The sequence below is a fragment of the Thalassophryne amazonica genome, chromosome 8, assembly GCF_902500255.1.
Source record: "Thalassophryne amazonica chromosome 8, fThaAma1.1, whole genome shotgun sequence".
Lineage (NCBI taxonomy): Eukaryota > Metazoa > Chordata > Actinopteri > Batrachoidiformes > Batrachoididae > Thalassophryne > Thalassophryne amazonica.
In genome coordinates this window covers 93798332-93808876 of record NC_047110.1, presented here as the reverse complement: position 1 = coordinate 93808876, position 10545 = coordinate 93798332, and positions in this window count along the sequence as shown.

The window sequence follows — 10545 nt, the reverse complement described above, 5'->3', positions numbered from 1 at the left end:
AAGGCCAGAGCTCTGGGTGTTAGCCTTCTGGTTAGAGAGTCCATCTCCCGTGCCAGGAATCGGGAGTTTGCATCCTGAGAGAGGAGCGAATGGGCGGAGTCAAACAACACAGCGCAGAGAGCAGCTGCTACATATATATAGAGAGAAAGAGAGACACTCACTGTTTTTTCCAGAGTATAAGTCACAGGTTTTTGTTTTTTAGTAGTTTGGAAAGCCCTGCGACTTGGTTCATCTTATATATGCCAAAAAATTATGCATTCCTTTTTAACAGTAATAATTATAAGTAGCTGTATTGGACTTTCTAAGGAATCAAAACACTAAACAAAATGAACAAATGGCAAGAATAAAAAGTACACTGCAACAATGCACAAAAATCCCAAATGAAAGAGCTGATAATAAAAGGTCTGGTGCAGCATGGTGGCTTAGTGGTTAGCACTGTTGCCTCACAGCAAGAAGGTCATGGGTTTGATTCCCACCTGTGGCCTTTCTGTGTGGAGTTTGCACATTCTCCAATGTTTGCATGGGTTTCTTCCGGGTGCTCCGCTTTCCTCCAACATTTAAAAACATGCATGGGTGCTCTGTCGCATTTTTCATTTACGGAAGCGAGCAGGTGCCATTGTTCTTAACAATGATTAAGAATCTAGTAACTAATAATTGTGAGCACTAACAAAGTTAGGTCAAGTCAGTGTTTTTCTTTTCAAATGGGAGAATAGGCTTCTATAAAATAACAGGAAACGTTTCAGTTTGTAAATGATACATCAACCTAAATATGGCTTTTTTTTCTCCACTTCAGTTTTTGTGAACACTGAATCTTTGTTTTGTTACTTAAAAAAGAAAACTGAAATAATTCAAATTGAAGAAGAAGGAAAAGCTGCACTTGAGTCTTGAGACGCTGCTTTGTTTAGCACTCTGTGGTGAATTATGGATGGGTGTAAAAAATGACAGCTGCTGTGGCGTTCACGGAACTGCTGACAGAGCTTTAGTTGGATTTCACTGTAGAAGGAAATATCAGACAGATGGAAACAGAGGGACATGTTGGTTAAAAAGACAAAAAAAAAAAAAAAAGGCAAATAACAGGAGGGTGCTGAATGTGCCTTTGTTTAAAACTTGTTACTAAAAACTCAAAAATACTACAAGTGGGTTGGATATCGAAGCACAAAGCAGGGTGCAGGCCTGTGATCACACCAGCCTCTTACCTCCTCTGTGATACTGCAGCCCACACATCGTCCTCATGTAGAAGTCTGTCATCAGGGAGAACATGAAATAAAAATAAAACTCCCACATTCAACACCAACCACACATTTTTACACCTACCGCTTTCTGAAAGTGGAGCTACGAGTGAACATAAAGACGCCAAAGCCCGAGGTGGAACGATAATGGCAACAAATATCTATAAAGCGAGCTTTGTTATAAAAATGTGTTTCTTACTTTAAAAGATGAAGTTTTTCTAACTCTTTCCTGAAGAAGACCTGTCATCAGTAAGATCCACTGGAAGGACAAAATACAGACTGAGTCCAAACCTGCTGATTGCTGCTTTTATTTTATTTTTTCTCTCTTTGGATCAGTTTTCTTTTACCAGATCATCAGAATATCCATTTTGTACAATGTAGACAATTTTTAAAGATAAATGTACTCATGCCTGTTGGAGTTTATTGCTTCATGGTGGAGTGGGACAAAGAAGTACTTTCACTCAAGAAAACTAATGAAATAGGCTCCTGTCTCCCATGGGCCTCCTGGTAAACGTTATCTGTAATTTCGCACGTTGATTTTAATAAAATCCATCTCTATGCCCCTCCACAAGGAAGATGTATAAATGGTGATGTAACAGTCAAACGTTGCACTATACACACTTTCTCCAGTCCTGACTGCAGAAGTCTGTATCGTTTTCAGAGTTGTCTGGGTGTGATTTTGGGGTCCATTTCCATAAAATACGATATTGTTTGTATTTCTTACTGATTGATAAACTGAATCGGAAGGTTTTTGTGTAACTCTATGAATAAATGTGTTTGTAAAGGTGGTTCACTTTGCTCCCCAGGCACCAGCTCGGTTTATTTTATTGATAGAATCAATCTAAGTTAATATGTGACTTAATTCATATCAGTACTATTTGTCAAGGTAGTGAACTGCATGAATGGATATGTATGATATATGTATGGCAACATAACCATCTTGGAGGTCCTGAAAATGTGACTCATTTTGTGAAAAAAGTGTGAAACTGGGCTCCTTGGAGAAGGTTTATAATTCATAGTTATAATAAAGTATCATTTTATTAGTAAACAGAGAGTGCCGCATCCTCAACTTTATCTAAAGTCTGAGTCTCTTAGTGAAGCTTAGGACTAGTGGCTGGTGATCACCTTATTATTTCTTCTGTTTTTCTTGTTGCTTAATGCTGACAAATTATACCGTATTTGTTGTCTTTCTGCTGCCTGGTTCTGTTTTTTTTTTCTCTCTGTTTGAGGTGCGGCTCCATCCAGAAGTGGGAATGGATGTCTTCTTCTGCAGGTCTCCCATCCTGTGCACCAGCATGGACTCCCAAAATTTCCTGTGTATTTGTTGTGTCAATTGTATCGGTAACATGGCCCAAGCAGAGGGTCACCCATTTGAGTCTGGTCTGCTTGAGGTTTCTTCCTCTAGGGGTTGGTAAGGTTAGACCTTACTTGTGTGAAGCACCTTGAGGCAACTTTGTTGTGATTTGGCGCTATATAAATGAAATAAATTGAAATTGAAAGTAATTTTAATTTTTACTGCATATTACTAGGGTACCTGTGTGTTGAATCAGTCAAGAATTCTCCAAAGAGATGTACTACTAAACACACCTCTACATAGCCATTACCTTTGGCCACTGGGTAGTGTCAAACCTCACAGCCATACAGTAAATCAGGAAGCACTAGAATTCTTAAGACTTGGACCTTCGTTCTCCTGCACAAGTATCGGCATCTAACACCCATGACTCCTTTCAGTTATGAGCAGGATATCCATCCATCCATCCATCCATCCATCCATCCATTTTCTTCCACTTCATCCGAGGGCAGCATCTCAAGCAAAGCCGCTCAGACCTCCCAATCCACACACACCTCCCCCGGCTCCTCCAGGGGAACCCCGAGGCGTTCCCAAGCCAGCTGCAAGACGTAGTCCCTCCAGCGTGTCCTGGGTCTTCCCCGGGCCTCCTCCCGATGTGACGTACCTGGAACACCTCTCCAGCGAGGCATCCAGGGGGCATCCAAAAAAGATGCCCAAGCCACCTCAGCTGGCTCCTTTCGACGTGGAGTAGCAGCGACTCGACTCCGAGCTCCTCCCGAGTGACCAAGCTCCTCACCCTATCTCTAAGGGAGCGCCCAGCCACCCTGCAGAGGAAACTCATCTTGGCCGCTTATACTCGCGATCTTGTTCTTTCGGTCATGAGTCAAATCTCATGACCATAGGTGAGGGTCGGAACGTAGTCACTGAAGTCACCGAGGTGGTCAGAAAGCTCCTTGGTGGCAAGGCTTCTGGGGTGGATGAAATCAGTCCAGAGTACCTTAAGTCTCTGGATATTGTGATGTTGTGAGCAGGATTTCCATCTAATAAATATATGAAGCTCCAACTCAAATAAAGCACATCCATGCAAGATCATTTAATTTAGTTTGGACTATATTTATTAGATGGAAATCCAATCCGATGAGTCAGTTTTGCCTATCAACCTCAAAGGGTGAGGACCCAGAGACATGAACATCACTGCCAAGATAAGTGAATCTCTACAAAGTTCACACTTCTCAGTGATACACTTCTGGCAAAGTCCAAGAAATCACTAAAAGCCTGGATTTTACTCTCAATCCAGGACAAAAGTCATGGCAACGTTCACGTAGTCAACGTCAGGAAAGGTTTCCTCAACAGAGGAACCACGAGGAACCATGCAAATGCAGAACAGAGTTGGAGACAGAACAATGCACTGCAACAATGCAGAATTCACTGAGAAGAAGTCAGAGACTCCACCCCAACTCTGCTCCACATTCACAGGACCTGCATATAAAACCAGTCATGATGTTCAGTGGCTTTTTTGGGATCCCAACAAATTTTCAGGATGTCCCAACAATCAGCCCAGTCAGCCAACATCAATACAGACTGCAAGGAAGTACTGACAGCATTCAAAGAGTACTCACAAAGCTAAGATGGGGTGGATGGTTGACTTCATAGGTGTAAAGCCAGACTGCTAAATTTTGGTCTTCATAAAAAACAAATAAATTAATAAAGCCAGATTTAAATCTTCCTACAGATAGGTAAAGGCTTTGACCCAACCGAGCAGTATCATAGGGTTTATTTATTTTTAAGGAAAGAGTTTGAACTCTTACTGTGTATTTGCTGACATATGAGATTCACTTTTGCCTCCATAAACTGCATAATTTGATTTTGCTGATGATGCTAAGTTTGATGTGGGTATGCTTGCATTTTCCTTGAGGAGTTCTACCCAAGATGCAACACTGCCAGCTGGCCATTTGATGTTTGCTGCAAAAAGGATAAAGCCAGTGGAAAACAAAAGTGTATCTGGAAAGTATTCACAGTGCTTCACTTTTTCCACATTTTGTTATGTTACAACAGTGGTATTCAACTTGTTACAGAAAGGGCCAAGAGGGTGCAGGTTTTTCTTTGTAACCGCCCACTCCACCAGGTGATTTCCCTGATTAACATCAGTTTGAGCAGTTGAAATCAGTTAATCAGTGAAATCACCTGCTGGAGTGGACGGTTACAAAGAAAAACCTGCACCCTCTTGGCCCTACCTGGACCAAGTTGAATATCCCATGTTACAGCCTTATTCTAAAATGGATGACATTCATTTTTTATTTTGCTCAAAATTCACCACACACAACCCCATCATGACAATGTTAAAGTATTTTTTTTAAGATTTTTGCAAATTATTGAAAAACCAACCAACCAAAAAAACAAAACAAAACAAGCAAACAACAACAAGAAAAAAAAAAAAAAAACAACTAAGAAATCACATGTACATAAGTATTCACAGCCTTACCCATAAAGATCAAAATTGAGCTCAGGTGCATCCTGTTTCATTGATCATCCTTGAGATGTTTCTAGAACTTAACTGGAGTCCACCTGGAGTAAATTCAGTTGATTGGACATGATTTGGAAAGACACACAGCTGTCTACATATAAGGTCCCACAGTTAACAGTGTATGTCAGGGCACAAACCAAGCATGAAGCCAAAGGAATTGTCTATAATCAATCAATCAATCAATTTTTTTTATATATAGCGCCAAATCACAACAAACAGTTGCCCCAAGGCGCCTTATATTGTAAGGCAAGGCCATACAATAATTATGTAAAACCCCAACGGTCAAAACGACCCCCTGTGAGCAAGCACTTGGCTACAGTGGGAAGGAAAAACTCCCTTTTAACAGGAAGAAACCTACAGCAGAACCAGGCTCAGGGAGGGGCAGTCTTCTGCTGGGACTGGTTGGGGCTGAGGGAGAGAACCAGGAAAAAGACATGCTGTGGAGGGTAGCAGAGATCGATCACTAATGATTAAATGCAGAGTGGTGCTTACAGAGCAAAAAGAGAAAGAAACAGTGCATCATGGGAACCCCCCAGCAGTCTACGTCTATAGCAGCATAACTAAGGGATGGTTCAGGGTCACCTGATCCAGCCCTAACTATAAGCTTTAGCAAAAAGGAAAGTTTTAAGCCTAATCTTAAAAGTAGAGAGGGTGTCTGTCTCCCTGATCTGAATTTGGAGCTGGTTCCACAGGAGAGGAGCCTGAAAGCTGAAGGCTCTGCCTCCCATTCTACTCTTACAAACCCTAGGAACTACAAGTAAGCCTGCAGTCTGAGAGCGAAGCACTCTATTGGGGTGATATGGTACTACGAGGTCCCTAAGATAAGATGGGACCTGATTATTCAAAACCTTATAAGTAAGAAGAAGAATTTTAAATTCTATTCTAGAATTAACAGGAAGCCAATGAAGAGAGGCCAATATGGGTGAGATATGCTCTCTCCTTCTAGTCCCCGTTAGTACTCTAGCTGCAGCATTTTAAATTAACTGAAGGCTTTTTAGGGAACTTTTAGGACAACCTGATAATAATGAATTACAATAGTCCAGCCTAGAGGAAATAAATGCATGAATTAGTTTTTCAGCATCACTCTGAGACAAGACCTTTCTAATTTTAGAGATATTGCGTAAATGCAAAAAAGCAGTCCTACATATTTGTTTAATATGCGCTTTGAATGACATATCCTGATCAAAAATGACTCCAAGATTTCTCACAGTATTACTAGAGGTCAGGGTAATGCCATCCAGAGTAAGGATCTGGTTAGACACCATGTTTCTAAGATTTGTGGGGCCAAGTACAATAACTTCAGTTTTATCTGAGTTTAAAAGCAGGAAATTAGAGGTCATCCATGTCTTTATGTCTGTAAGACAATCCTGCAGTTTAGCTAATTGGTGTGTGTCCTCTGGCTTCATGGATAGATAAAGCTGGGTATCATCTGCGTAACAATGAAAATTTAAGCAATACTGCCTAAGGGAAGCATGTATAAAGTGAATAAAATTGGTCCTAGCACAGAACCTTGTGGAACTCCATAATTAACTTTAGTCTGTGAAGAAGATTCCCCATTTACATGAACAAATTGTAATCTATTAGACAAATATGTTTCAAACCACCGCAGCGCAGTGCCTTTAATACCTACGGCATGCTCTAATCTCTGTAATAAAATTTTATGGTCAACAGTATCAAAAGCAGCACTGAGGTCTAACAGAACAAGCACATAGATGAGTCCACTGTCTGAGGCCATAAGAAGATCATTTGCAACCTTCACTAATGCTGTTTCTGTACTATGATGAATTCTAAAACCTGACTGAAACTCTTCAAATAGACCATTCCTCTGCAGATGATCAGTTAGCTGTTTTACAACTACCCTTTCAAGAATTTTTGAGAGAAAAGGAAGGTTGGAGATTAGCCTATAATTAGCTAAGATAGCTGGGTCAAGTGATGGCTTTTTAAGTAATGATTTAATTACTGCCACCTTAAAAGCCTGTGGTACATAGCCAACTAACAAAGATAGATTGATCATATTTAAGATCGAAGCATTAAATAATGGTAGGGCTTCCTTGAGCAGCCTGGTAGGAATGGGGTCTAATAAACATGTTGATGGTTTGGATGAAGTAACTAATGAAAATAACTCAGACAAAACAATCAGAGAGAAAGAGTCTAACCAAATACCGGCATCACTGAAAGCAGCCAAAGATAACGATACGTCTTTGGGATGGTTATGAGTAATTTTTTCTCTAATAGTTAAAATTTTGTTAGCAAAGAAAGTCATGAAGTCATTACTAGTTAAAGTTAATGGAATACTCAGCTCAATAGAGCTCTGACTCTTTGTCAGCCTGGCTACAGTGCTGAAAAGAAACCTGGGGTTGTTCTTATTTTCTTCAATTAGTGATGAGTAGTAAGATGTCCTAGCTTTACGGAGGGCTTTTTTTATAGAGCAACAGACTCTTTTTCCAGGCTAAGTGAAGATCTTCTAAATTAGTGAGACGCCATTTCCTCTCCAACTTACGGGTTATCTGCTTTAAGCTACGAGTTTGTAGCTTAAACGGCGCACAATGGCGGAGGGCGTTCAGTTTGGAAATTATCTGGTCGTTTCAGCCTGTCGATCGCCGCCATTGTGCGCCGTCTTTAAACCGGTTGTGACACTCCTTATTCTGTGTGATCCCCATAGAATCGTCCCTGAAAGCCGTCTGAATCTTTCGAATGGTGTCCACCTGGCTGTCTCTCACAGTTTCTGGAAACATTTGATGCAGTAAAGCTCCAAATCATTCAGACATTTTCCTCACAATAAAAATCCGATGAGGTTGGCTGGACCACTGCTCACTCAAAGTGTGCTCACAGGTGAATGACGCAACCGACAGGCGTGAAAAAACTCACGCATGCGCACGAAGGTTCAAGCTTGGCTGATGCAAGCGCACATGATTCAAATCCATATAGTTTTTGCAAAAAATAAAAAAGGTCGGATAGTTTTCTAACAGACCTCGTATAACCCACAGAAGACAGGAAGGCTAATGCATGTTTTTTCTGTCATTGTAATAAAACACTTTTCCAAATCTGCACATATATAATTAAAGGGACAGCACCTAATGCACGCAGTTATTTTTAGCATTTGGGTATTTCATTTGCCATAAATGCGCTAACAAGCAGTATAAAGTCAGGGGAGACTGGGTCAAGACATTTGATTTTCTTGCAGCAGAAGTAAGCTGTCCTGCTCCTGTCCTGTGCGTCCATGGTGTTGTCACAGCAGCAGCCGCGCGTTGCTCCGTGTCCCCCACCCTCCCTCTCAGGTGGACTGTGTGTCCCGTGGGGGCAGATGAGCAGAGCTGCGGCTGCTTGTTGTTATTTTGCCACCAAAACCGGCGTGGGTTTATCGTGTCTTTCCCTGTTAAACTGTGAAGTTTATATGTCCTCAGTGCTGATATTAGCAAGTTTCCTGTGTGCACGTTAAGATAGTTTTGGAGCTCACCTCTCTTCTCAAAGAATTTGGTTAGCAGCTGTTTTCCCTCATTTAGTTTTCTTTTTCTCTTCTTTTTTGAAATCTGGACTTTAATTTTTTTTTTTTTTAGAAAAGACATGTCTTATTTCAGCCTAAAAACCTCTCCTCATGCTGTCAGATACCGTTTGGGATGTGTGTCTGTGTGTGTCAGAGTGTCGCCTGTGCACCTGGACTAAACCATTTTACAACTGTGCAGGGGTGGACGGGCCCTCAGAGATCTTTCAATATCATTGTTAGAGCAGAATTATGTTTCGCAACATTTATACATTCATTCTTATTCTTTTACAACATGAATTGTATGGACATTAATAAAATGCAACACAAAAATGTATTTAATGCCAGTTTTTTGTGGGCCCCCTCCCATGATCTGGGCCCTGGGTACATAGTACCCTTTACCCCCCCCAGTCCGACGCCCCTGGTTAAGGTTAGGGTTGGGGGTAGTAGTTAGTAATAATGAGTTTAAAAATACCCGTCACGAAATGATTAAAATTTTCATGGACGAAAAAAAAAACGTGAGACTAGGCTGGACTCTCAGACCATGAGAAATAAAATTCTCTGGTCTGATGAGACAAAGATTGAACTCTTTGGCATCAATGCCAGGTGTCATATTTGGAGGAAAGCAGACACCATTCCTACAGTGAAGCGTGGTGGTGGCACCATCATGCTGTGGGGATGTTTTTCAGCAGCAGGAACTGGGAGACTAGTCAGGATTGAGGGAAAGATGAATGCGGCATTGTACAGAGACATCCTGGATGAAAACCTGCTCCAGGGCGCTCTTGACCTCAGACTGGGGCGATGGTTCATCTTTCAGCAGGACAATGACCCAGAGCACACAGACAGGATATCAAAGGAGTGACTTCAGGACAAATGAAGCCACTTCTTTCACTGATTACCATCCCTTTGAGCAGATGGGATGAGTTCATCAGTGAAATCACCTGCTGGAGTCAGTGGCTGCAAAGAAAAGCTGCACCCTCTCGGCCTTTTCTGGTATAAATAAATTACTGCTCGGTGGAAAGTGAGGAACTTTACTGAACTGGTGTGCCAAGCTAAAATAGAAAATTATTCCTTTGACATTTCTGATTATTTAAATGTACTCACGACTTACCCGACAGGAAGTGGATCCCACAAACACGGGAGTGAGCCGACAGAACCCAGTTCTTGTGTCGAATTGCTATAACCCACACAGATCTTTTCGGTTCACGATCAATATGTCTCAGGAAACGTATCCCTGAACACACTGGGAAATGATCAGTGCAGCTAATAATGCAGCAACTGACTGGTGTTATGATGTAACCCTGCGACACCTGTAAAAACCTATTGTGCCATACGGCTTTCTGCCAACTGCAGAAGTCAAAAAAACCCATGTGACCAGATTAATGACATCACGAGAAGTGTCCCTATAAGGCTGCAACATAACAAAATGTGGAAAAAGTGAATACTTTCCGCATGCACTGTATATAATTTGTGAGCGAACCGCCACTTGAAGACATCACAGTGGTGTTGAATGAATCTTTTCTTCAAAGGTGGCCAGATACTGAGAGGTGAAGATGAGGTAGAGGAAAGCTGGAGTGCTTATGGATATCTGGCCTACGCGTTAGTGCATTTTGTGCGCAGGGAGAAATAACAGCGTTTGAGCGATGGGTGCGACAGAGGCTGATGTCCCCTCAGGGCTCCTGTGGCTGCAGTAATAAAGATAGTTGGGCTGCAAGTGGTTTCATTCAGGTTTAAACGCTCCTTAATCTCTCCATAAATGACATGTTTGGCTCTCACTAAGAGGAGTGAAAAATGCAAAGTCTGTGTACAAGTCCTACTGGGATTTTAAGAGCCGCGACGATCAGGAAAACTACTGGTGAGCTCACGTTGATAACGCCAGGAGGGATCTATTAGAGCAATGCATTTTCTCTCCATTTTCATTTATTGCCTCTACCAAAGAGCAATTTTTTTTTGTTTTATCTGCAGCTGTTTGCTGGTTTGTTCAGTTTACTCAAAAACTACTGAAGCTGAGTGAAAACGT